At 41.4% G+C, this 25,348-nt stretch overlaps 1 long non-coding RNA gene across 2 annotated transcripts in view; it reads right to left on the bottom strand.

Moving 5' to 3' along the window:
- The window catches only part of LOC142029032 (uncharacterized), a 47,019-nt gene that overhangs the window by 18,860 nt on the left and 2,811 nt on the right, over window positions 1–25,348 (bottom strand). For both annotated transcript variants that reach the window (XR_012649785.1, XR_012649788.1), the window contains exons 2-3: window positions 22,185–22,266; window positions 19,830–19,975 (exon numbers count right to left, since the gene is read on the bottom strand). This is a non-coding gene — a long non-coding RNA (uncharacterized LOC142029032). The remainder of the gene's footprint in view (window positions 1–19,829; window positions 19,976–22,184; window positions 22,267–25,348) is intronic.

Below are 25,348 nucleotides of genomic sequence, written 5' to 3'. Positions count from 1 at the left end.
ACTAGAGCAGTTCTGATTTACTGTGTCTGGTCAGTGAATGGTACACTGAGCCGGGCAAGTCTTTGCAGCCAGGCGAGAAGCAGGACAGACAGGAACCTGGTGAGGCAGATCATTCTCAACAATAGTCTCTAATGCAGAATGAAGTGGCAGAAACAGTACATTATGGATATTATCATCATTATCTCTTGCTACCTTTAATAGGTTTTTATATCATTTTGCTCATTTTTATAGCTTGCTGGCTCAGAACCGACATTCTTCGTAATTCACTGGAGGAAATGCTTGATTTCTGCTCCCCTTGTTCTAACCATCCACAGAATGGATGAAATAGGGATGTGACCGCTGGGGTAGAACAACCCTTTCTTGCATGATTCAAACTAAGACATTTCTAAAGCATGGTATTTTTTATACACAAAGGGATAAAGGAAGCTTCCTTTTACATTTCTTTTGGGCTAGATTTTTTTTTTTCATTTCTTTCTGCTGATGAAAAAACTACAGAAAGGTGCAAACTGGGTGAAGCTCAATCCTCATGAAGCTGCAAGGAGGGATTCAGCAGTGAAAAAATCTTAGAAGACTATGGAAAATGGCTACACAAACCCCTGAACCAATATCTGTAGGATTTTCCCAGAAGAGAACTGATAGTCTGCCTCTTTCAAACTGCCTCAGGACATGGAACAGAATGATAACTCATTATGGAAATATCATAAATTGTTCCAGCATTTTTTATCATCTGAAAATGAAACCTCTTCTATGCAAAGGCTAACAACAAGTTACCAATCTGTTTTATGATAGAAGCCCCACTATAAATACGAAATAATTTAAAATCACCACTATCCCGAGGGTGTGCCAAGAGCCTGCATTGGGGCAGCTTTGGGGAGCAGGTAATGCATGTTACTTTGTACCTCTTACTTCAGCAGTTCATTGCTCTTCTCCTGTATTTGCTGATATAGGCAATGCCCCAGGTTTCTGCATGCTCTGCAGGGACGTACACCCCGAGGAGGGGGCACAGGGAAAGCAGGGAGGTTCCAGTTTGGGGACATAAAGGGAACGAGGGCCAAGGGTGTATTGTAGAGCCTGGCGGGGCGAAAGCAGAAGCACTGGGACTGCAGAGTGGGAGCCGGACTGGGAGGAACTTGACAGCAGAGAGGCATGAGCGTGCGTGGGGTCCTGGGGGAGGAAAGCCGAGTCTGGAAACATGGTGCAAACAACAGTTCAGTGGGAAAATGGGCTTGTGCACGAAGCATCTGAGCGGTAGGAGATCTGAGATGAAAGAGAAGGAATCTGCCACACGTACAGGAGAAAGCGGGGACACAGCCACCAGCAACACACTGCAATGCTAATGGACACCCGCGGCGTGGGGATTAGCTGCTTGCAAAATAAAATAAAATTTAGCTACCGAGTGTCATTACTGAAAGAGGCAGTTTCAAGTGTCACATCCGCTGCTGTTTCACACTGCCAGGTCTTTATTAACCTGCCCACACATTTGCCTCTTATACCCCACTCATACTGTTATTTTTGAGTATTCTGCTGGCCCTGTTCTTGTTACATTCAATAAGTATTTTTCAAAATGGTTGGTGTTAGGTCTGTTATGGGAAAGGAACAAGAACTCACTGGGGAAGGCAGGTGAGTTTTCTGCCTTGCTTGCTCTTTTCTAGACCATGCATTATTTTCTTAATGTCTTTTCTTATTTTTTTAAGGTAAGTACAGTCAATTCCTTCCAGTCTCTCTTATTTAGAGATTTTTTTCTTAAGCTGTTTATTACTGACAGTGCTCTTTACTAACCCCCTCTAGTTCTGCTTCCAGCCGGGCTGGGCCAGTATTGCTCTGGCTGTTCTAGATGAGTTCCAACCAGCAGCATCCTGGGTGACGTGACAGGTGGCAGTCCCACATCCCCTGCAATACTGTACACACGTACATGTGTATGTGTTCAGTGTTCGGTAGGAGTTTATATATCATCTCTAAATGTTATTATGCCACTTAGACAAGTACAAAGACTTGCACTTGAGGAGGAAGATAGTAGGTTTGGGATTATCCTCATTTCCTGTGGGTGTTCAGTCTAATCTTAGACAGGCTGTCAAGAAATTTCTATTCCCAACACAGTCAAACATAACCTTTATCTGTAGGAAGTTCTGTTACACCGGAGACATCGAAACCTTGAGCACAGTCTTTATCACAAAGCTTTAGCTAACACTACATGTAAACTGAACCCCAGCCATCAGACGTCTGAAGCACAAGGTCCAAAGCCTCGAATTTTCTCTGGGGCTCTGCAGGTTGGTTTGGGGAAGAGAAAAGATATAGGTTATGTGGGCTCGTGGTGTTGTTGTTTTCTGCAACTTGCTGGAACGGCCAGAGGGCCAAGCCTTTCCATGCAGGTTGAGGGGATTGCCACTGCCTACAGGAAAAGCATCACGGGGAACGGGTTGGTGTTTCTGCGATGGAGCTAGGGTCCTCAGGATAGCTGGAGATGGTAGAAAACATTCTATACCACTATACTGCTATGCAAGAGCTTGTTTGAAATCTATATATTTGGCTGGCACTTGGGTGCCTATTGTCTAACCTCTTGTCTAGCTTTTGCAAATATAAGTTAAATAAGGCAGAAAAAAAGAATTAATCCTTCAGGGACTCTACAAGTGAAAGAGTGCCATGGGGAATGCTGACAGGTCCCAGATATAGTCCTCAGGGCTTATGCTGTTAAATTCTGTACACAATACATGTTCACACTCTGCTGTTTTTTAAGGAGGACTGAAACATACACAGTTTTTTTATCCCTCTTTGGCAAGTGGTGTCACTATAATGCTTCCTATATATTTCACAGAGATAACATCCTGCTACACAGTGCTGCCTTTATTCTGGAGTACTTCTATGTAAATGAAACCATCAGCACCAAGGAAGCAAGAGATATATCAGCCAAATACTGTTTCCTTCTCTGAGTTCTGGAAAAATTTGTATTTGATGAACAAATATTGATATGATTATTACTTCAAGATCTTTTATTTCATTTGAGAGCTTATGTAAGAATGTATTTAAGATCCACAGTTGACTCTGCTTTTTTTCTGCATGCAACCATGTTTTGCAAAAAGAGTTAGTGAAAACCTCATCTTTTCCCTTTAAGTGCTCTCTATTAAAGCGGATGTTGAAGGTTTGGTTTCATCTGTTGAAACTGTCATTGACAATACATTAAGGCCACACACCACTGGTAGTTTGCTCATGAATACCACAAAAACAGTAGAAGCACATTTTAAACTGGTGGCTTCTCACACCATTGTTTTTTCTATTCTAAAACTGGGACTAAATTCTGATTAAAGGGATGTACATATGCAGTTGCTAGACAAGAGCTCACACCAGTACAAAGCAATGGAGCTGTGCCCATAGATTTCTTCCAGGTGCCAGTAAACACACCAGTCTATGTGTATTTTTCTTACAGTTACTGCTATAGTATTCTTCATAAATTAAAGTCCCTATGAATCCTGTCCTTAAATCAATCAGCTATAATTTTCAGCCTCAGTAGTGGTACAGTGTGATAGATACAATATGTTGTCAATCCATTTTCTTGATCACAGTTGACTGTCTTGGACAATGCTGTGAGTAGTAAGAAAACAAAGCATTGCTATTTCATAGTAATGCCATGGTACTTTAATGACAGTGAAGACTGTTGCTGAGAATCCTGCTTATAAAACTGACTTCATACAGTTCCATCCTAGGATACATTTTTCAAGCTATAATTATCTAAACATGCACTCATCCAACATGAACTTTGTCTTCTTGTGAAAAGATACAATATTATATGGTTTAAAATAAAACGTGGAACTGCAACCATGTATTTTAGTTTTGCTTGCAATGCTAGAATACACACAGTTATGCTAGCTTTTGAGAGGAGGCACAAATTAAAAATGCATGTTAGGAAATGCATTTCATGTGAATAAATGTCAAAAGGCACACAGTCTCACCCCTTGACTAAGCTGAAGAATTAATTAATATATTAAAATGAAACTAAATAGATTACAACGGAGAAAATATTAGCAGAGTATCAAATTCAGATTATTATTACCTGCTATCCTACAGAGACTGCCTAAAAATGAAGGCTTCCATTTTCTTGTTTTTCTACTTCAACCCACCATCCAACCTGCTCACTTTTAGAAATCATATAGTTTGAGAAAGCTATACTGGGGTGGCAGATATAGCCCACACATGCCTATGGGTGAGCTAGGATTGCAGAGCTGTTAAATCAAGAGAGCAGATCTTAGGAGCAACACTGCGCATTACAACCTCTGCATCACACAGCCCAGTGCCGTGACTGCAGGGATACTGCAGGGTGAGAGCACACCAAAGGTACAGCCCTGTTTAGAAGCCCTTCACAGTACTTTGCTAATAAAAATTACAGTTAGAGAGAAAGGAAAAAGAAAATATAGATTACCTGTGCCACATTAACAAAATTTCCTACAACAGTGTGTTTACTCAAGGATAAGCAGAATCTGAAATCTGCTGTGCTTTTTAAAGACAAGGAGGAAGAGCTAAGGCATCTGCACACATACAGCAGGTAGGTAATTTGGGAGCCCTTTTCCCTACCTGTATCTGGAAAGACAAATGTAAGTGTTCACAGTAGAAGCCCCATTTTGGAAGCTTTTTCCACCAGAAGGAAGTATGTCACAACACTATCTCATGGACACTAAACGCACATACGAGATGTGAAGAAGCTAGAGAAAATAGTTCGATTAATAGGAAGGCATACTGAGTTTAGCCATTCCCTTCATGACCCTGAATCCCATTCAATCCATTTGGTAATGGCACAAATAGTTAAATAATAGCATTTACTGAAGCCTCAGGTGCTCAGCTTGCTCAGGGATGATACAGGAGAAACCATCGAGCCAATGGCCATTTATGCCTTCCTCCTGATCTACTTACTGAAATGTTTTTCCCCACTGATAAAGGCAGTTAGGCACGATTTTCCATGCACCTGCTTTGGGGACTTGCACAGCTCTGTAACCAGTTCAGCTACACAGGGGGAAGGCTATAAGAAACTTGGCTTTCATTGTTTAAATTTTTAAAGCATACATTGGGGCTAGGTGAGATCAGATCTCATCCTAAGAGAGAACGAGACCAAACAGTGCTTGCTAAAAGATATGAGTATTTAGAATAGACTTCTGCCTTACAAAGAGGAAACGATAGAGACAGAAACTGCTTTCTGCTGGAAAAAAATGCACCACATGTGCAAAACTGGAAGATGCCTAGGGGAAAAGACAAAGTTGATATCAGTGTGAGTGGCATCTTGGGGAAAACCCCAGCTGACAGAAGGAGGCTGCATAGAGGGAAGAGTGCTGGGAACTACTAGACGACTGACTGGCACATATGTGGTTTCTGGTGATTAAAATAAGCCATTTAAAAACAGACCTGCTTGAAAAGCAAAAAAGTAAATGACATTATACTGGATGGAACAGCTACCAGATGGTCCAGTTACCAGCAGCTACTAGATTTTGTTTTTGTTTTTTTAAATACACACATGCACTCGCACGAGCAAACGCTCATGGGCCAAACTGGACTGTAAAAGCCATCTGGCACTGCCTGTGTAAGTTTACTACACTGCGAAACCTCATTCTCTCTGACATTATTTGTGGTTAGAGGACTAATTCCAGTTTCAGCCAGGCAACTAGGCTGCAATCTGGAGCATAAGAATCAGAGGGCATGGAAACAAAGCAGGGAGCCATAGGGTGGATTCTCAGCTGTGAAGAGACAACTTCCAAAAGGAAAATGAACTTCACTTTCTCTGTTCCTAACATGAGTAATGGGATGGTAAAAAAAAATTCCCCTCATTCTTTGCTGTAAATCAAGACTTGTAAAAGCCTCCCCCACCCTTTACGCACGGCAGAGATCCACAATCCTGTTCCAGCTAGGATTTTTTTTTTTACAGTCACCCACTGCTTTCTTCTGTCTTCTCCAACTCCTGTCCATTACAACATCACAGTATTTGATGAGTTTCTATTCTCCATTCACTCGTCTACTCCCAGTTCAATTCCACTTCCCTGCTCTCGCACATTAAGGGGGTTGTGATCACCTCCAGATGTATCCTAAAAATGAAGGAGAAGCATCTGCCACCATGCACAAATGACATTTGATCTGTCATCACAAAGTATTTATAAATATGCTTATAGCACTCATCATATTAACATGTCTTGTGCATCTTTTTCTTAACTTTTAAGGAAGCTGTTTAACAATGTGTATTTCTAAAGGATCTCATTCTGGTAGTAACTGGGCATTATTTTTATAAAACAATCAAAGCATTAAAAAAAATGTTTTACACCTACCTATCATTGTACAAGAGACAATGTCCTTGCCCTGGGGTCTAATCTGGCGAGTGACTCAATACACTCAATACAGAATTCAGTTTAGTTTCATTAAATGCTCTCCTTGGCTGCAATGCAGAACTGGGTTTTGGTGTAAAGAAGGAAAAAGAAACAAATGCAAACAAATTTCAGATCTATAAACATGCATCAACAATCAGCATAGAGCTAGTTTTCTAGCATATTAAAAGCTACATCTGCACCATATATGTTAGGAACCTATTCCCTCCCACCTGAGACCCGTATCTCAGGATGTAACAACAGTGCTTCAACACTGTTGCTGGACCAAAGTCCAGAGCACAAACTGAGGCTTAACACATGGTACAAACATAGCCCAAAGTAAATGCTTGGCCCAAGTTTACTTTACAGTCCCTGAAATTCACTGGCAAAACTTTGAATTGTGTGAACATGAACTAGCTCTGATCTACAGAGCATCTTGACAAAGCTTAAAGCACTGCAATCAATGTCCAAGCTACTAACATTGCCATATAGCCCACTTGTGGGGGCAGAGAGGCTCAGGTTTATTAAATTTATCTATATAGACTTGCCCTTGCTATACTTTGCCAAGAAAATTCAAGTCACAAATTGTGGCTGAGGGCATTTACACAGGGACTGGATGTGGTTCGGTTTGTTTTCAATATTCCAAGGTGGCAATTTAGAACTCTGAATTAAGAGGTTATAAAATTCACGAGTCTTCAATATAACAAGAAAAACGTCTGTGAAGGAGATAGTGGAAGCTGCAAGCTCCCCTCTGTAAGGCTGCTAACACTTTGTAACCAATTCAACCCAAAATGTTCCTAGGAGAGTAACAAGTCAGGGAAAATGTTATAAAGGGCCAATTATCGCTATATAACCCATTCTAAAATTAATTCAAGTTACAGATAAAACCCAGAAATGCTCTGGTCACAAAAGATGACACCTGCAATGCTTCTTAGCCATTTTCCCCACAGAAACACTCAGAAAAAGTAAATCAAATAAACTAATGTGAAAGCTAGGATAGCTCACTGGGATTTTCACAATCCCTTTTTCTCTCTTTCCCACCTTAAATGCATTGTTTTCATGCTTGAAAACATCTGTTGAGGAGGCTGATCCACAGAGCTTCAGCCCAATTCTTCCAGAGGTCAGGGACAATGGCTCAGCCCCACCTCTGATTATTGGCTATATATTTTAGACTAACTTTTAAAAGTATAAATATTGGTATTTTGATGATAGTCATTTGATTGATTATAATCAGGCTGTCGGAGTTTCATCTTACAGTAGTGGAAACACTAAGCACTTGTTATGATAATTCTGTGGAATTTACAGAGGAATATCCATGCCCCAAGGCCCTGTGTATCTCTCTACCGAATGTTAGAGCAGACCTCTGAACTCTACAGGACAATTCGAAACCCACAAAGCCTTCACACATACTTACGATCCTTTTAATGGAATTTCACTGATGGAAGATAGCTCTTCGAAACTTTTTGTTATAGGAATAGAGGATGACAAATGTATTTTTTTTGCCTTAGTTCCCAAAAAGCTATATGTAAAAATGTTCATGAGTCAGACCAGAATTTCTCAGCCCTTTCCCACTCCCATTGCAAACAAAAAATAGGCTGGAGGTCTCACTTCAACTTGTAATAACTATTCTACTTAAAAACTGTAGCACTTTAAAAATACACTTTTTTTATCAGATTTGGTGTATTTTAATGATTTCTGGTTCATTTGGACTCAGATGGAAAACGCAACTTTGCTGATGGTACTGTTGCATATAGCTGATTATATGAACTAACAGACATTCCTTCGGATTTTTAAGTTTTGGACAAAACCAACCATTGGGGTGCATTTCTAGACACCTATCAGACACATATTGGCAAACCCTACCAAAAGATAAGATCTGTGAGGCTTTTCCCAAGTAGGACCTAACCAGATGTGCCATACCACTGCTTGCTCTGTTCCTGTGCTCCTGGAATCCCAGTTTACTCGATATGTCACCTCCTATTTACAACCAAGTGCTCCCATTAAAAGAAAATACATGCACCCACAGTTACCCCCACCCTTCTGCAGCACCTGCCTTGCCTTTTCTGCTTGCAGTTACAGGGCATTTGCTGGAGGGGGAAAAAGGGTTAAAAGAAAAACAGCCTAATCTCCATTCACACATTTGTCACCTTCCCCAAAATAGCTGCAGAATTTGAGCATAGTATGCCATTTTCCTCCCTGACAGGTTAATCTGTTTATTATTCATCCATTTAATGAAAATACTGTGTCTCCATGCTAAGAACAAAACAAAACCTCCAACAACACTGGTTCTCTTTAAATCATATTCATAATCTTGCACAATTTGATTTGTGTTTGTATTCAGCTTTATTTTTTAACTATAAGTTAGAAGCAGGAAACCTATTTTTTCAGATTTCGCATTGTTGCCTCTAGCCACATTTATGGAATGTTTTCTGGGTTTTGCAAAATTATCAGCATTTCATTACCTGCTTCTGCAACAGCCATGTATCTACTGTGAAAAGGTCACCCAAAAGTTAATGAACCTCATGCTTAGCCAAACTGCTCTTGTCCTGTGGGACAGAAATTTTCATGAAACTCTGCAAGGCTCATCTTGCAAAGTTTCCTGAACATGTTCCAAAAAAGGAATAGTTAGTAAATCATGGAGCAAATCTGTCCCTTTTCACAGGCAACTGGCTCTATTAAGCTTTCCGCAAAAATATGGGGCTCGAGTTCTCAATGGCATCATTTCTAAAGGAAAACTACAGCAGTGTTTTGAACCAGCCACAGAAGTATTACAGCCATGTAGCTATACAGAACAATCATATTCCCTTCCAGGCTTTAATTCTTCTAGAGGATTACCTGTCTCCACTGGAAGCACCTTTTTGATGCAGGACATACAGGGGTTTTTTCACAGATTCATCATATTAGAAGACTGGATTCATGATCCATTCAGGTAGTATGCCTAGATCTTTCTCCTCCTCAGGCATTTTCTCATTATAACTACCACGAGTACAGAAGAATTACATAACATTGCATTTTGAACTGCTGAATTTCGTACCATTCCTCTTACTCCAGTCCTCATTTCCATCTTATATCCCAGCCTTTTTCTGTATGAACAGTGCTTCCCAACTCCAGCCAGCCAGCATGTTCCCTTATGTTTCAAAGTATTAATGAAGGTATGAAATAGGAAAAGCCCCATGAACAATATTGCATTCTCTCTCTGATACATCCTTTCCCAGCACTGACAAGTGTTGCCGTGTTCTATGCCCTCCAGTTCCCTCAGGTAGCCTCTACTCCAGCACCTTCCACTTTGGGACCATACCAAAAGTTTGCTCTTATCAAGGGGTGACATCAGAGAAGTCCAGCAGCATCTATTCTTCATGAGCCTGTTTTATTATACCCCACTTTGCCTTTCTTAGATCCAAATATCAGAGAAAAATCTGTGGCCATTTATTGCACATTTAGTTGGAGCTCACAACATCCTGAAACACCTTTGTCAACCTGATGCCATCTTGAAAGTGAAACACTGCAGGCAGTTAGGTTTTGAATCTGATCTACTACTTAGGCAGAGTAACTGCATGAACAAATTGCTGGAAAAAGATGACTGGATGATTATAGTTATTTTATTTAAGTTTTGGAGGGAACGTTCTTGTACCAAGGAGTACATTCAAAAGGAAAATATTAAAAACAAAAAAATAGGAAAAAAAAAAAACCTGTGAAAGACAAGGGCAGTTGTTTTGGGTTGTTCTGCTTTGCATTACAGGCAAATTGTTCCAACAAGAAAAGGAATGTTTTGTCTTTTTACTCTTAGAGGAAATTATTACAGCATTAAATGTCTGTAGGCGAACTAGAAATAGAGCAAGACTTGAGTTTAAGGGATGCTAATTCAACTGAATGCAAACTCTGCTAGACTCTGCGGTGTCTGGATTTCATTCACTGATAACAGCAGTTGCTAGTTCGAGTGAACTGTGATTTTCACCTACATCAGGCACTCAGTTCAGACAATGCTATTCCCAAAAGAAAGACACTATGTTGTCTAATGCTTTCAGTTCACAATTAGGAGCTGCTGTTTCCCAACTAGATGAGGTTATGGAATTTAATAAACAGCATATTCTGATAAAAAGCCAGATTAACAACAAGGGAGAATTTTAATAGGACTAAATTGTTTTGGGGGTAGAAACCCAAAGAAGTTTGTAGAAGCTGTAAAAACTTCTGGTCACCACTAGAAAAAGACTAGACAAACCCAGAATACTCAAAGGTCAAAAGATCTGTGGTGTGCCTCATTGGTCCAGAGATGTTAACCTTGCCTCTTATGTTCCCTAAGTGCCCTTCCCAGTTAGTTATTAGTTATTCTTGACTCTGGAAAAAAAGGTCTTTATCTTTCCTTTGAAATGTCCTGGTTTCACTCTAGTACAAAACAGGAAACGAATCTGGGGTGGGAAAACAGTTCCTTCTCCAGCTGCATTACCAAATCCTGACCGCAGCCCTCATGGAGGCCTCCGTGGGGCTTCAGCCAGGGTCACCTTTTCCATGGTTCCCCCAGCAATAATGTGAGGTAACAGCTCACAGAACTCCTGAAAGTTAACTGTTATCCGAAGTGCGCCTCAGAAACGAATAGTACTTGCAGAAGTGTAACTCTTAGGGCCAGGGCTTGTAGAGGCACAACAGGGCTTGACCAGGCTCAAGCCTCGAGGCAATGCAGCAGTCCGGCTGCGATCGCAACCCCTCGGGCTGGAAGGGACCTCCAGTGGGCTCCAGTGCAACCTCCTCACCAAAGCTGGGTCAGTCATGAGGTTGGACCGGGTTGCTCAGGGTTTTATCTAGCCAGGTCTTGAAAACCTCCAAGGACAGAGACTGCAGAACCTCTCCAGCCAAAATGTGTATTTTAAAACATCTGTTGTTCAAGTGCTGCCTCAGAACAGCAGTTTTTCCAGGCCTGAATATCCCACTGGTTTTAAGTCAGCAACCGTTCCTACTTATCTGTCTTGACAGAAGTCGTCACCATGGCATCCGAGCACCTGGAACAATTACCTAAGGGACAATATGGAAATTGCAAGGCAGCTCCCAGCACAGCTAAGAGGACTCAAGGGCGATGCAATGCCCAGTTTGTCTGCAGGCTGTCAGGGGCTAACGGCAGGCTCTTATTTCACCCTAAACCTGGGTGACTCCGCTCCGGCATGAAACCTCCAGCTGCCCGCCTGTGGTGAAAGCAGACGGTGCTTCCCGAGCTGTCAGTGATGCTTGGGTGTCATCACGAGCAGTGCATAAATACACCCGGGCACAGGCGGAACGATGAGGCAGGTCATAAACAAAGTAGATGCGGTTCTTAAAAATAGCAGCTCTCTGAGAGGTTACACTCGAAAATGTAACGACCCGCACCTTTTTCTTTATCTGTTACTGTAGCTACACAAACTCCACAAAACTATCACTGTACTTCTTTAACTGAACAAAAATAATGTTTCATACTCTGCTTTCAACCAACAGACGTAATGAATCTGTGCAGGTTCATTTGTTCTGGTGGACTGCATGCCCTTAGCGTAATTGTTTAACTTAACTGTTACTTAACTTAATTTCCTAATAATCCTCATCAAATTTCCTCAAGCTGTCAGAATACAGACCAATATTTAAATAGCAGATTCTAGGTATTAATAGTCCAGAGCAAATGACAGTTAGACAATGAAAAACTTCTTTTTTCTTGCCACTGCCAATAGACAAGCAACCAACAAGGTATTTTAGTTTGCTTGTGTCTCTCAGACAGCAAGGCTAAAATCAAAATACCTATTGTGAAAAGACTTACATATGTCTCAATTTCAAAGAAAAATTCAAATTTCCCACAAAGCTTAGGCAAAGAAATCACTATTCATTCATTTTCACATGAAACCATGCACTGCTGTACATTTTGGTATGCAAAAGAGGTCTCAGAACGGGGCAGGGAGAGGGGATGTCAATACTGAAATAGCCTTAGATAGAGCTGCTTTGCAGACTGGCACTTACACAGCAGAGAGCTCAAGGACTGGCTGACCTTGGGTATGTTATTGGCCAATTGTTCCACAAGGAAAGGACATTAGATTGCTTGGACCTAATAAGTGAGGCAAACACGTAACAACAGGCATGGAAATACCTGTATTTTTTTCTCGTTCCATCATCCGTTTACAAGATTCATTTGAAATATTAATGTGACATTAAGTCCGGATGCTAGAACATGCAAGTTTATGAGGTCTGAGTACTGGCATATTAATTAATGTCTACGGTTCACAGTAAAAGATACGATACACACAACTCAATTTATACGGCTCAGCTTTGAGTTGTGGGAGTTCCTGTCTGTAATTGAGAGCTGGGGATGGGAAAGGAACAACTCTGACTTGTAAAGCAATAGGCTTTCTAAGTTCTGCTTTTAAAAATACTTTGATGACTAAGCAAGCGTTTAAATGTTAAGAGAGATTTGGAATGAGATCTCGCCCAGCTCGCAGTCAGAACACCCGATGCAAAGCAGAAACAGCTATTTGGACAAAAAGAAGAGTTGGTGTTGCGCACACAGAACTTTTCTGAAGTTCAGACGAAAAGTAGAGATTGCCACCTGCTGACCAAACGGAGGGTAGCAACGGGGATGAGAAAAAGAAGCGCTTGCAGTGAAATCCAGGCTCTGCCAAAATCAACGGGGATTTTGCCGCTGATTTCAGCAGGGTCAGGATCCCACCCTTGCTCTTACCTTGCCTCGCCAGCCAAACCAAGACGTGTACTCGTAAAACCCCAAAGCCGTCTACTTTATCCGCAGAAGAAAACAGCTGACAGAACAAGAAATGTATTCAGCCAGCAGGTCTCTGATTCTGTCAGCTTTGGCTGATGAGCTTATATTATCATAGAGTCATGCAATGGTTTGGGTGAAAGGGGACCTTTAAAGATCCTCTAGTTGCAACCCCCCTGCCATGGGCAGGGACACCTTCCACCAGACCAGGTTGCTCAAAGCCCCATCCAACCCGGCCACGAACACTGCCAGGGATGGGGCATCCACGGTCTCTCTGGGCAACCTGTTCCAGTGCCTCACCAACCTCATCGTAAAGAATTTCTTCCTTATGTCCAACCTAAACCTACTCTCTTTTAGTTTACAATCGTTGTCCCTTGTCCTGTTCACTACAAGCCTTGGTAAAAAGTCTATATCTCTGTCTTTCTTATAAGCCCCCTTCAAGTATTGAAAGGTCGAAATAAGGTCACCTGGAGCCTCTCTTCTCCAGGCTGAACAACCCCAATCTCTCAGCTTTTCTTGCTAGAAAAGGTGTTCCAGCCCTCCGGCCATTTTCATGGCCTTTCTCTGGACTTCTTTAACAGGTCCATGTATTTCTTGACCCCGGAGCTGGATGCAGTACTGCAGGTGGGGTCTCATGAGAGGGAAGTAGAAGGGGAGAACCAACTCCCTCGACCTGCTGGTCACACTCCTTTTCATGCAGCCCAGGATACAGCTGGCTTTCTGGGCTGCAAGCGCACTTTGCTGGGTCATGTCCAATTTTTCATCTACCAATTGTCCAAGTGAGGGGGAACACCTGATCGATGGGACCCTACGGTGGCATGAGGGCCCCAGGCGAGGTGGTTGGTGGAGACAGGAGGCAGCGCTGGACCGCAGCCAGGGGCACGCTGCTGCTCCGTCTCGGATAAGCTCGGAGGCTCCCCACCACACCAGAGAGGGCTGCAAACGCACCTGGTGTGGCTGTAGCCACCTGGAAACACACGGCCTGTACCGCACTGCGTTCCCCAACGAACGGAGGGTAAGAGCGGGGAGGGGGGGACACCCTTTGTGCTCTGAGAGGGGTTGCGGCTTGTCACCCCTCACAAGCTACCACAGCATCCACACAGAACGGGGACCTTATAAATACCTCAACCACAGAAGAAGCTTCAAACCAGAGCTCACATCTTCTTAAACACCGAAGCTGATCACTTCTGAATAGATCTAGAGGAAACCAGACTACATCCAAGCAGTGCCTCTTACTTTACCAGGGACATCAGGCATCATTCTGTTATACTGCTAATTCCTTTCCATATTGACAAGAAAGAATAAATAATCAAGAAAATATTTGCTTTGTTTTCTTTCTGAAACACAATAGTCTTTTTCAAGACATGCATTGCACACACTATCACAGACATGTAAAAATATAAACCCTAAAATACAAATTTCAACATGCTTTTTTTTTTCTTAAATTTTTGAAATGTATTTTTCATTCAGGGTTGAATTGAAAGCAAAATGTCACAGTTTTCCGCAAAACTGAAAATCCAGCCTGATGTGCTATGGGGTAATTGCAAGAGGCCACTGGCCACAGGACCAGGGCCATGTGGGTTTGCCTGGCTCCTAGCACACAGCCAAAGCCACACAAAGAAACTTAAAGCATGTCTGGAGAGACATTACTTTTGTACAGCCCCCGAAGACCTTGTGCGGATGTCGTGGTTTAACCCCAGCCAGCAACTAAGCACCACACAGCTGCTCACTCACTTCCCCCGCCCAGTGGGATGGGGGAGAGAATCGGGGGGAAAAAAAGTAAAACTCGTGGGCTGAGATAAGAACAGTTCAATAGGACTGGAAGGATGAAAATAAGAATGATAATAATAACAATAGTAAAATGACAATAATGATAATAAAAGAATTGCAATATACAAAACAAGTGATGCACAGTGCAATTGCTCACCACTCACTGACCGATGCCCGCTTAGTTCCTGAGCAGCGATCTGCACCCCCAGGCCAACTCCCCCCAGTTTATATACTGGGCATGACATCAAATGGTATGGACCCTTTGGCCAGTTTGGGTCAGCTGCCCTGGCTGTGTCCCCTCCCGACTTCTTCTGCCCCTCCAGCCTTCTTGCTGGCTGGGCAGGAGAAGCTGAAAAATCCTTGAGTTGGTATAAACACTACTGAGCAACAACTGAAAACATCAGTGTGTTATCAACATTCTTCTCATAGTGAATCCAAAACATAGCACTATACCAGCTGCTAGAAAGAAAATTAGCTCTATCCCAGCCAAAACCAGGACAGTGGACTATTACCGTGTCATTACCCCCTAACCTCTGCATTCTACCATGCCGCAGGAACTGTGCCAACCTACTCACTGTCCTAAGGTGTCCCCCCCTGCCTCTCACATCTCAGCCACAGTTCCTACCCCTGTGCCTGCAGCACAACAGAGTTTTGCCTGGTGCAGATCCACATTGTAAGCTGAATCAATAAATTGATTCAGGCTTCTTTTCTGCGGAGAGGGGGAAGACTTTTTTAACCTGCCTCAGTTCAGAGATTTGGCCTACACCAAAGACCCACTAGCAGTTGTGTGATGGCAGGTAAAACAGTGACGCAGATGTAGGAACAAGCAATCTGACTTGGCAGGAACTCCTTAAATTCCTTAAGTCAGCTTCAGTGCCAAAGTCAGAACTTCATGGAACTAGAGGATCAAAAAGTTGTGGCTGGTGTCCAATAATCTGGAGCAACAGCAACGGATTCACCCTGCACTTCAACCAGGAGAGCAGAGAGGTAGAGGCTACTAACAAATTCTTTCAAGAAAATGCTTTTAGACTGCATGTAAAGTAAATTGGATCAAGTTCGTGTCAGTTACTTTAAAATACACATCTCAAATCCAAAGGGAAGTGAGCTAGGCATTGCAATGCCATGAGCTTCACACATGGGTTAAGCAAAACCAGGAGTTCCCAAATTGTCAGAAAACAATTTATTCTTCTGAAAAAAAACATTGCTGCAATAATGCTCCAAGTGAAAAGAACTTTTCTGTGCTGCAGGCACAAGCGTATGTACTGAACTTGCAGGTTTCCCAGCACCAACTTGTGTTCATGACTTCTAAGCAAGTTAGTTATTTTGGATAGGTACGTATTAGTCATTCATTCACCTACTCTCTTGCTTCCTCTTGCCCCCCCAGCCAACAGACTTATCACCCACTAAACAAGCTGTTGATGCTTGTCTCTGAATTGCCATTTTGCAGCAAGTGGCACACAAATCCCAAATTGGCTATTATATGTGGTTTTTATGAAGGCCTCAAAATTCTGCCCGCTTCAGAGAGTCTAGCCAAAATGCGTAAGTCACGCACCACTGCACAAACAGAGAGCTGTGTCGTGGAGGTGAATTTGGGGCTGAGAAAGGTTGGATGAGCTCTGTGGATTACCACCACCTCTTGTTACAGGGAATGTGGGAACACTTTCCTAAACAACAAATTTAAGTTTTCTGGCTCAAATATTCAGGCTACAGGAGCGAATGTGCCCCTTTATATAAATGCTGGAGAGCTTCTTCCTCTGAAAACCTAAGAAATTAGGTTAAAATATACTTAGCTATTGAGTTACACAAGTGTCCCCAAGGGAGGACTTTGACACAGCATCTTAGAGAAGACATAAGGAGAAAAACCATAACAGAACTGTCATCCTGGAAAAAAAAAGTGACGACCACTGTTATGGACCAGAAGAAATGGAATTATATGGTCCTTGTTTGGAAAATTAATATATTAGATTCAAAAAAAAAAAAAAAAATCAGATCTAAGCCTATACATTGGCAGAAGAAGTAAATAGACTTATAATAAATAGACACATAAACACAATCAGTATAGACAGTAGTATATGCTAACTGTTTAAAGTTTGTTACTTTATGTCAAACTGAGGGAACTGTGAAAGGAGGGTTAAATGAGAAAGCACAAGGAAATAAACAATTGCAAAGTTTTAATGAGTTTTGCAGTCCTTTAAAAAACATGAAAGACCACTGGAGATTTAACAACGAACAAAGGCAAGATAGAAAAGGAAATCAGGTGCATGTTAGCGGAGATAAGAGCAGCATGCAGCCAAATAGCACATACTTAAAAATTTGCGCTTCATTATATTTAAACCTTGAAAAGAAACTTTGCTCTTTTACACTATCACAATATGAAGCCTAAAAGTAAAATTGTGCTTTGAGACTTTAAATAGATCATGTCTCCCTGGCAATTTTAATTAGCATGCTTCTGTTTATACAAATGTGTCTGTGGGGAGCTGGTTTGAAGAATGGAAGAATAAGCCTAGATGAGTATATGGAATAATTTTAGTATCCATAATTTAAGTTTCCTTTGTCTGCCCATGAGCAAAAGGATCCAAAAAAGCATAAAATTAATATTTTTAAATTATCCAAAATCCCTGTTCATTTAATGCACTATTTACATTTTCCTAGCTTGCCCATATGCTAGTGCAAATACCCATCTCAAATAGCACCGCAATTACACAGAGCAGTATTTCAATAAAATGTAATTGTGAGAAGCAAGTTCTAACTGCAGTTAAACTGGAGTTTAAAAAGATAGGGGGAGAGACAGAGAAAGAGGGATGGACAGAGGGAAGGAAGGAGGGAAGGAGGGAAGGAGGGAAGGAAGGAAGGAAGGAAGGAAGGAAGGAAGGAAGGAAGGAAGGAAGGAAGGAAAGAAGGATCTATCTTTGAAATTCTTAGTCGGAAGACTCTCTCTGCTATTTTGTGACAGGAAGAGAATTTGAGAATAGCTCTACAGAGGAAACAGACATGGGAGCCCCCCCCATTTACTCTGAGTGTTTTAATATCAGAGGAGTAATCTATAATACACATCCCAGGAGAATCTAGAAATATTTTCAGCTGCCCCAGAGGTTTGGATTACTTGTCTAATAAGTTATTTTAATCCGTCCCTCAGGCAAAATGAGAAATTCGGCATATGGCAACTCTGTCCTTCCTTCCTCTGCTATACATAAGGTAAAATCCCACTCCAATTTACATGCAGTACTCTACCGATACAATCAGGGGAACTGCGGCAGGAAAAGTCAAGGCATAATCTAGTGTTATAGATGTTTTTGGGGAATGGTAGGTTTCACAAACTTTCACTATTACCAGCCTTTACTGAGTTTTGAAAGTTCATGTAACTCTCTCCTGACTCCCTTCCTCTCTTGAGATATTATATTGCAGGCTTGTAAAGAAAGTTCTGTTATGCTGTATAGGATTTTAGTTTATGGGGAGTGTGTGTACATTGTATTTGTGATAATCTTGTCCCTTCAGACTCTTTTCAACAAGCAGTAAATCATGAATTTGGCTGAAACAAGCAAGTACAGGAAGATATTTTAAATGACAAAAAAAAATTTCCAGATCTTGCCAAGGGGATCTGTGTATAAGTTTTTAAATAAAGCTGATTTTAACAACCACTTGGTAATCAAAGCTGAAAAAAATACCTCCCGAGCTCACTCCAGGAGAGACGCACAGACCAGGATACAGAGAGTTGTTCTGTTCGTATGAATAGATAGACTGTGGGACAATCTAACAGACTGGCTTGGAGGCAGGACTTTGTAGCACTAGTCCTGAGAAGCTCCTTTCCCCTTTAGCACTCTCAATGACTACACAGCTTCATGGTTTCCCTCCTTGTTACTTTAGAAAGCAAGAAGTAAAGAGACTAAAGTACCCTTGTCCAATGTGAGCAATTATTCATTCTGTCTCAGTGGAGGGAGAGTTGGAAGCTGGTGCTTTTTTCATTAATGGACAGAAGTAAATACAATCAAAACTGGAAAACTTCAGACTCTGTTTTCTCACAAGAGAAATCAAACAGTCCTGGGAAAGGACTGCAGACTTACAGAGAGTCATGGAAATAAATTTCCATCTATACTCGACATTCAGACTGAGAAACCACTTTAGACGATTTCTTTTGATGCCAGCAGCCTTGGCAGGACTGGAATATTTTGTTATCAGCGATAAACACTGCAAAACATCCCACTGTGTGTATCACTTGAGGGCAGCAGTCTGAAGGCCAAGGAGAGTTGTCCTCTTTTCTCAAGCTAGGAGCCCCAGTTACCAGCCTCTGAACCTGACACAGATGTTTTCAGCAGGCCAAAAAACACTTTGGCCCCTGCCACATGCAGAAGCACTTCCTTCCCTCTACAAAAACGTCTACTGGCACTAGCTGGAAACAGTGGTGTTACTGCAATGACAAAAGACAGAGAGATGGAGAGCGGGTTCTTGCTCAAGAGTCCTTAGGACTGAGGAGCAGGTATTGCTTAGGCCGTGGAGGAGAGCAGAGGGTTACTGGCATACAGTTTGTATTTTAATTCTCTAAGCCTTTCATTCTTTCTCTAAACCTGCCTTTCTTGAAGTTTGAACTGCTAAGATATTTTGGAGAACCCTGAGCAAGCAGGCACTTTGGATGATCAGGTTTCCTTTCGTTGATCCACTGTCACATAACAACACACAGAAGAGAGGGGCATTGCCCGAAATTTTCCCAGCACCTTACTGATAAAAGTGAAGAATATGCTTTTTAAGTCAGTATATAATGAGAAAGAAATTAAAACTGTCTTTATGTAAAGCATACCATACAGCTGGTTAAAAGAGCCTGCGGCAAATGGAGATAGCTTTAAGATATTTCTAACTACACAATAAATCCACTGAAGTGCAATGCTGCTCTCTTAAGAATTACTCTTACAAAACAAGCTGTATGACATTAACAAAGCCAGTCAGGTGATGATCATTAACACACAGCAACAAAGACCATGGGGTAAAATAAAAAAAGGACAGGTTCATGATACCTGAGGCAACATCTGCAGAAGAGGCTGCAGACAAAGCAGTCTTGCCCTCTGTGCTCAGAAGGGGCTGCAGGCAAGCCGGCTGGATCCAGCAGCTGTGTGACAGTAGCTGTGCTTCAGCCACTCGTCCTCCTTCCAGTCAGCATACTCTTAAAACAGGAGAAAAAGGTTCTTGCAAAGTTGTTTTCCTCCTTTACAGCCTCAACAACTCCTTTCTACTGAGCACAAAAAATGTTCAATGTTTTTTTACAAATCCCATTGCTGGAGCAAACATCACACATCTCCATTTCAGGAAGGTTTCAAACCTTGCTAGAAGCAAATGAAAGCTAAAAAACACCAATACATTCAGATTTCTTACTCTTGTAGACATTTCTGAGAATAAATTTTAAAAATGCCCTCTTCCTACTGTAGGATCAAACTTGGGATGCTTGAATGTTTTGGGTTAGCATTGGTAATACTGTTAATACTTTTCCCTGACTTCCCATTTTCCTCTGGTAAAACAAATTAAATAGGAAACCTTGCATTTCTCACACTCCCCAGCGTGAGTGAGCGGGTGCGCTAGTCTGAGATTGTTTCCCCTTGTCTGACTCCTACATCAGTTCCTATTCAGAAAGCAGCTGGTCTCTGAATATATTCAGAGCTGGTTATCTCCACACACAATATATCCTAGCGGATCCAGGCTTCTATTCTTTTTTTTCCCCAGGAAACAATTATTTCGCTATTTGTCAGGCTTTCTCCAACCCCTGCCCCATAACTTTTGAAACGGTTGGCCAATTTTAATGAAATCTGGCAGAAAAGCACGAATCTTAAAGACATTAAATTCCTATCATCTTTCTGCAGATCAATAAGTGAGGAGGAAAGATTTTGAGCAAGCATTATTATTTCTGCTGTTTCACTGAAGACTTTTTTTCTCCCATGTTCCCCCTTCTTCAGAACGAGTCCCAAGGGCTGCCCTTGGCCTTGAAGTGCAATAGTTTGGGGCAATCCTCTGGGCAGGTAGGAAACCTCCGGACTCCCATTCAGGCACACTGCCTGCATTCACTGTGGGACCAGCCTCTGGTGGGCAACACTCTCCCCCTCTCTCCCTGCTCGATGAAGAGCCAGGCAAGGATCCCAGGCGTACTGCTGGGCTATCCAGTGGGATCTGCAGTGGACTGGGAATGGGGGAACACCCTTGACTGCATCGGACCCACCGCCTCGATTCGCAGCCGGACCCAGCAGAGTGGTGGGTTCCACCTACAGCTCCTTCACACCCGCCTTCTCTGCACTCTCCCGCCTCACCAATGACTTCGGATAGAGCTCTCTTAATTGCCCAGCTGTACAGGGAACCAAGCACAGAAAGTAGGTCAACACGAACAAAATAACCCATCTCACTCCCTGCCTCCACCCCACCTCTCCTAAAAGAATGCTGTTGGAAGGTGACTCAGCATCCCTCGGCACCTGAACATGTGGCACCCCCAACACAAAAGAATAAGTCAAAAGCCCAAATTTCCCTTTTGAAATTCTTTCGTTTTTTTACTTTAAATTATTTTCCTTAACAACATTTTCAAAAATTTCCATGGAAAATACTATTTTTGTACTAGATACAATAACTCTAATTTTTACTTGAGGATTACAACCAAGGTTGCAAAAATGATGGCATGAGCAATTTTGAGCACCCTATTATTTAACAGCAAAGTCCTGCTTTGATCCATCTCCCTGCTGACTTCAATGGAACTACACTAGGTATAAATTAAAGCAAAATTCAGTCCATCAGCTCTACTTTAGGCTTCATGCATCCCATTTATGCAATGCCTCCACCTTGATTTCACCTTGCTGCAGTCAGCAAAGACTGCTGATATAAAAGGTGTCATGCTTTCGTGTATCCACTCACTCTGCTTTCATGTTTAAGCTGTACCATTTTACCTTACCATTAAAATTACATTTAGGCAAAAGTGAAAGAGTGTATAATCTCTTGTGCTCTTTCTGGAGAACAAGCCTCCATTACGTTTTTCTCCATCTCCCTGTACACAAATAGCAAAAACATGTATTTTCCAGTCAAAAACAAACAGCAAAGTAAAAAGTCTATTAAAGGGAGCACAGTCACTGATTCTAACATTTTTCATCTGAATGGAGAAATGAAGTGGTATTTCTCTAGCAGGCAGGAACCTACATCTCAAAAAAGGAAAAAAAAAAAAAGATATGCTGAGATCATCAATCACGGTAGCAGGAATTAGATGTCCAACCCTTAGATGCCAATAACAATCCCAACCATATTGCATCAATTAGTCATTGATTGCTTGTGAAGAGGTAAGAAAGCTTTAGCACTTCTCTCCCTTCCCTCGTTACCATGGAAGAGTGCAGCACAAAGAGCCGTACCATGAGTCGCAGCCATGGCCACACAGGTGGGCTTTCCTCTCACAGGCAGGTCAAGGCTCCATCTGCCCTCGAAGATTTCTTCCTGGTTACAGAAAAAAAATCAAATAAGTCTGTGTATTAAAGCTATTTGCAACAGTAATCTTTTTTTGCTCTCAAATATCATCCGCTAAGCAGGCTCTACTCATCTTGTCACAAAACTTGGGGATCCAGGAACTCATCCCTTGGCCTTGGCAGAGACATAAAATGAGAAAAAAGGGAAAAGAGGCGTAGCTGTACCTTCAAAATAATGTACTTTAAAAGCATCATGTGCAATCTGGGTGTCATATTGCAGTTCTGAAATTGGAAAAAATAATCCTAACCTTTCATATAAAGTTACACTCAGAAGTGTAACTTTAAATTGCTTTTACATGTTAAAGCTAGATAAATAAAGATGAATTCGTTTCTCTGCACATCAGTGAAAAAGAAAATGCAGTTTGTTGCAATGTGACTTAGAAGACTTTACAAGTGTTTTTCAAACTTTAACCAATCTTCCCAGGAAATACAACCAGTAGTATTTGCTGAACATGAAAATCTTCCTATTTTTAAAGAGCACTTCAGTCTATCTATTTGACCAGCCACTACGAGGAGCCACCACGTGCTGTGTCCATTGAACTGAAGTGTCACTGACAACAATCACCCTGCTCAGCTCCGGTGGGAGAACCTGGGTCTCACAGTGGTTTTAGTTTTGCTCAAGGAATCTCCTTAAAAGTGACCAAAAAGTTCTAGAGCTGTCAGCAGAAGGTCATGACAGGCTAGTTTAAATAAAAGCTTTTTCATCACTTTAAAACATGTTCACTAGTCACTGTTTTCATTTCTGCCAAGTCTTTCGCTTGCCAAAGGCTTGCCTGTGGAAAACACTTAGGACAGGGAGCCTCCTACTGAATCAAAATACATTTGCCGTTCCATGGATAATACACTTAAGGCACCAAGCTTCACCTTTTACATAGGGCCTACTTGCCAGTACCAAACATAAAAAAATATACATATGTATATACATGCTTGAACAAATAAAAATACTACTAATACCTGGAAAGAAACGTGGTTGTAAAGCCAGAAAGATAACTTCAAGCATGCTTTATTAAACAACAGTTTTCCTAAATGTTCTTTATTTATCCCAAAAAAGATGACAAAATCATATCCTCCAGTCTTGGAAGTCCAAGAGCATTTCACCCACCACGACAATTGCCATGTAAGGATATGGACGTCACTCTGATCACATCACAGCTGAAGGTATAGTCCATGTCTTGGCTACATTTTAGTCTTGCAACTAGAGCATTTCATGCCACAGCTCAGCTGAAGCCACATTTGCTGTTATCGACAAAGCATAAAACCTCAGCAGCACTGGCACCACTTCTCTGCTGTTTCAAACCAGAGTGGACTAGATTGTGATTACTGCTGTTGCTCCTAGGCATAATAATTTTGCCTTTTTTGGAAAAAATCCCATATCAGCAAGCATCAGAAAATCTGAGACTTTCTTTAACTAGAGACAATCCTAAAATACACTGTTTATGCACAGGGAGAAGCAAATATGAAATATGCATCAGGAGATGCACGTTTATACAAGCAATCAATTCATCACCGATGGTTCTGGGTTTTATTGTACCACAATAAACAACACGTAAGCTACCCACCAAAAGAAAATAAGCCTCAGAGAATGGAGCAACAGTGGTAACACAGATGGTGCAAGGCACAGACATGTTACCACATATGTAGAGGAAGAAGTGAGCAATTCATCCGGGATGGATCTCTAGCTGGTGTTGGGCAGCTTTAGAGTTTTTACTATCCAAGAATCTGCTCAGGCATTTCAGTCATTCCTGGTGAAAAGTCTTTACTTTTTCCTAGACAGCTTAAATTGCTTCTGAACAGCTCCCCTTTCTATGTACCCTCATTTGTAAAAGACCACAGAGATTTAACAGGAACATTACCCTTGTAAGTTCAACACTGCCAGCAACGCTTTATCTTTAGAGAGCACAGAACTTTGCAACAGAGTTCATCACAGAGGAAGGGCATCTCTTATCAAAACCAAACTTGTTCAGATCAGTACTTCACTCTTATGCAAAGTGAAGGATTTTTACCCTTTTTTTTACTTCCTTAATCCAGCTGTCACCTGGATTTCAGCTACTTCATAAATTTACACTCATTATCAGCATACATTGCATAAACAAAGTTTTTGAGATAGAGGAAAAAATTGCGCAAAGAAAGTGTTTCACTGGAAAAAAAAAACAACCAACAGAAAACATCAGCTCATGTGCCAAGTTCTGTTACTACTTTTATCAGCTATGGTATGAACTGTCTTCAAGAGAGTTTAATTTTATTAACACCCATGAAATCAGTTGGGGAAGTCGGCCACTGACTTTGATGCTTTTGGCCTCAGTCTCCTCTTGCGGGCGCATAACTTCTTGTTCCCACAATATCACATGCACCTCCTTTTTGTCTCGGATCTTAGTATTTCTTCAGCAATTTAAATGTCGCCCGAACTTTAAGAACTGCAGCTGGAACTAAGAAATATCTGTCATCTACTTTATTGATATTAAGAAACTTGCTGAGACTTTTCATATTAAATATGTCAAAAATATTTAGGAATGAGACTGTTTCCCTAAAAGAGAATGCAAAAGCAAATGTAATCATTACCAGTTTGTAAATACCCATAGCAGGGGCTGCAGGTTGCAGGACACGAAAAAATGAACAAACAACAATAACATGATTTTTTTAAAACAAAGTTCCAGATAAAGTAAAATGCACTACAATCAGAACCCAGAGTATAAAATGAAGATTTTCATACTGGGATTAGGGATCACAGATGTTAATGCCAGAAATATTCCAAATTACTTTAGGAAAAGTATAATTCAGGGTACAGAAAATTTGCAGTGCAAGACATAAACCAAACAGACAGTATATGCAATTCAACTGTTTACATAAGTAAAAATTGAGGAATGAGGTGAATATGGAAAAGGCAAAAGTTAAGGAGAGCTACTCTTAGGACTGTCCAGAAAAAGAATTGTTCCAAACATAAGGGAAGATATGAAGCATGTGCAAATTCAAGGTATAACAGAAATATAAGTTAGGAAAATCAACTGGGACTATGAAAGTAAACAAGGAGATTACTCAGCTGAGAACAACAAAAT

This window comes from Buteo buteo, chromosome 1 (assembly GCF_964188355.1).
Source record: "Buteo buteo chromosome 1, bButBut1.hap1.1, whole genome shotgun sequence".
Lineage (NCBI taxonomy): Eukaryota > Metazoa > Chordata > Aves > Accipitriformes > Accipitridae > Buteo > Buteo buteo.
This window is presented reverse-complemented; position numbering and strand designations above follow the sequence as displayed.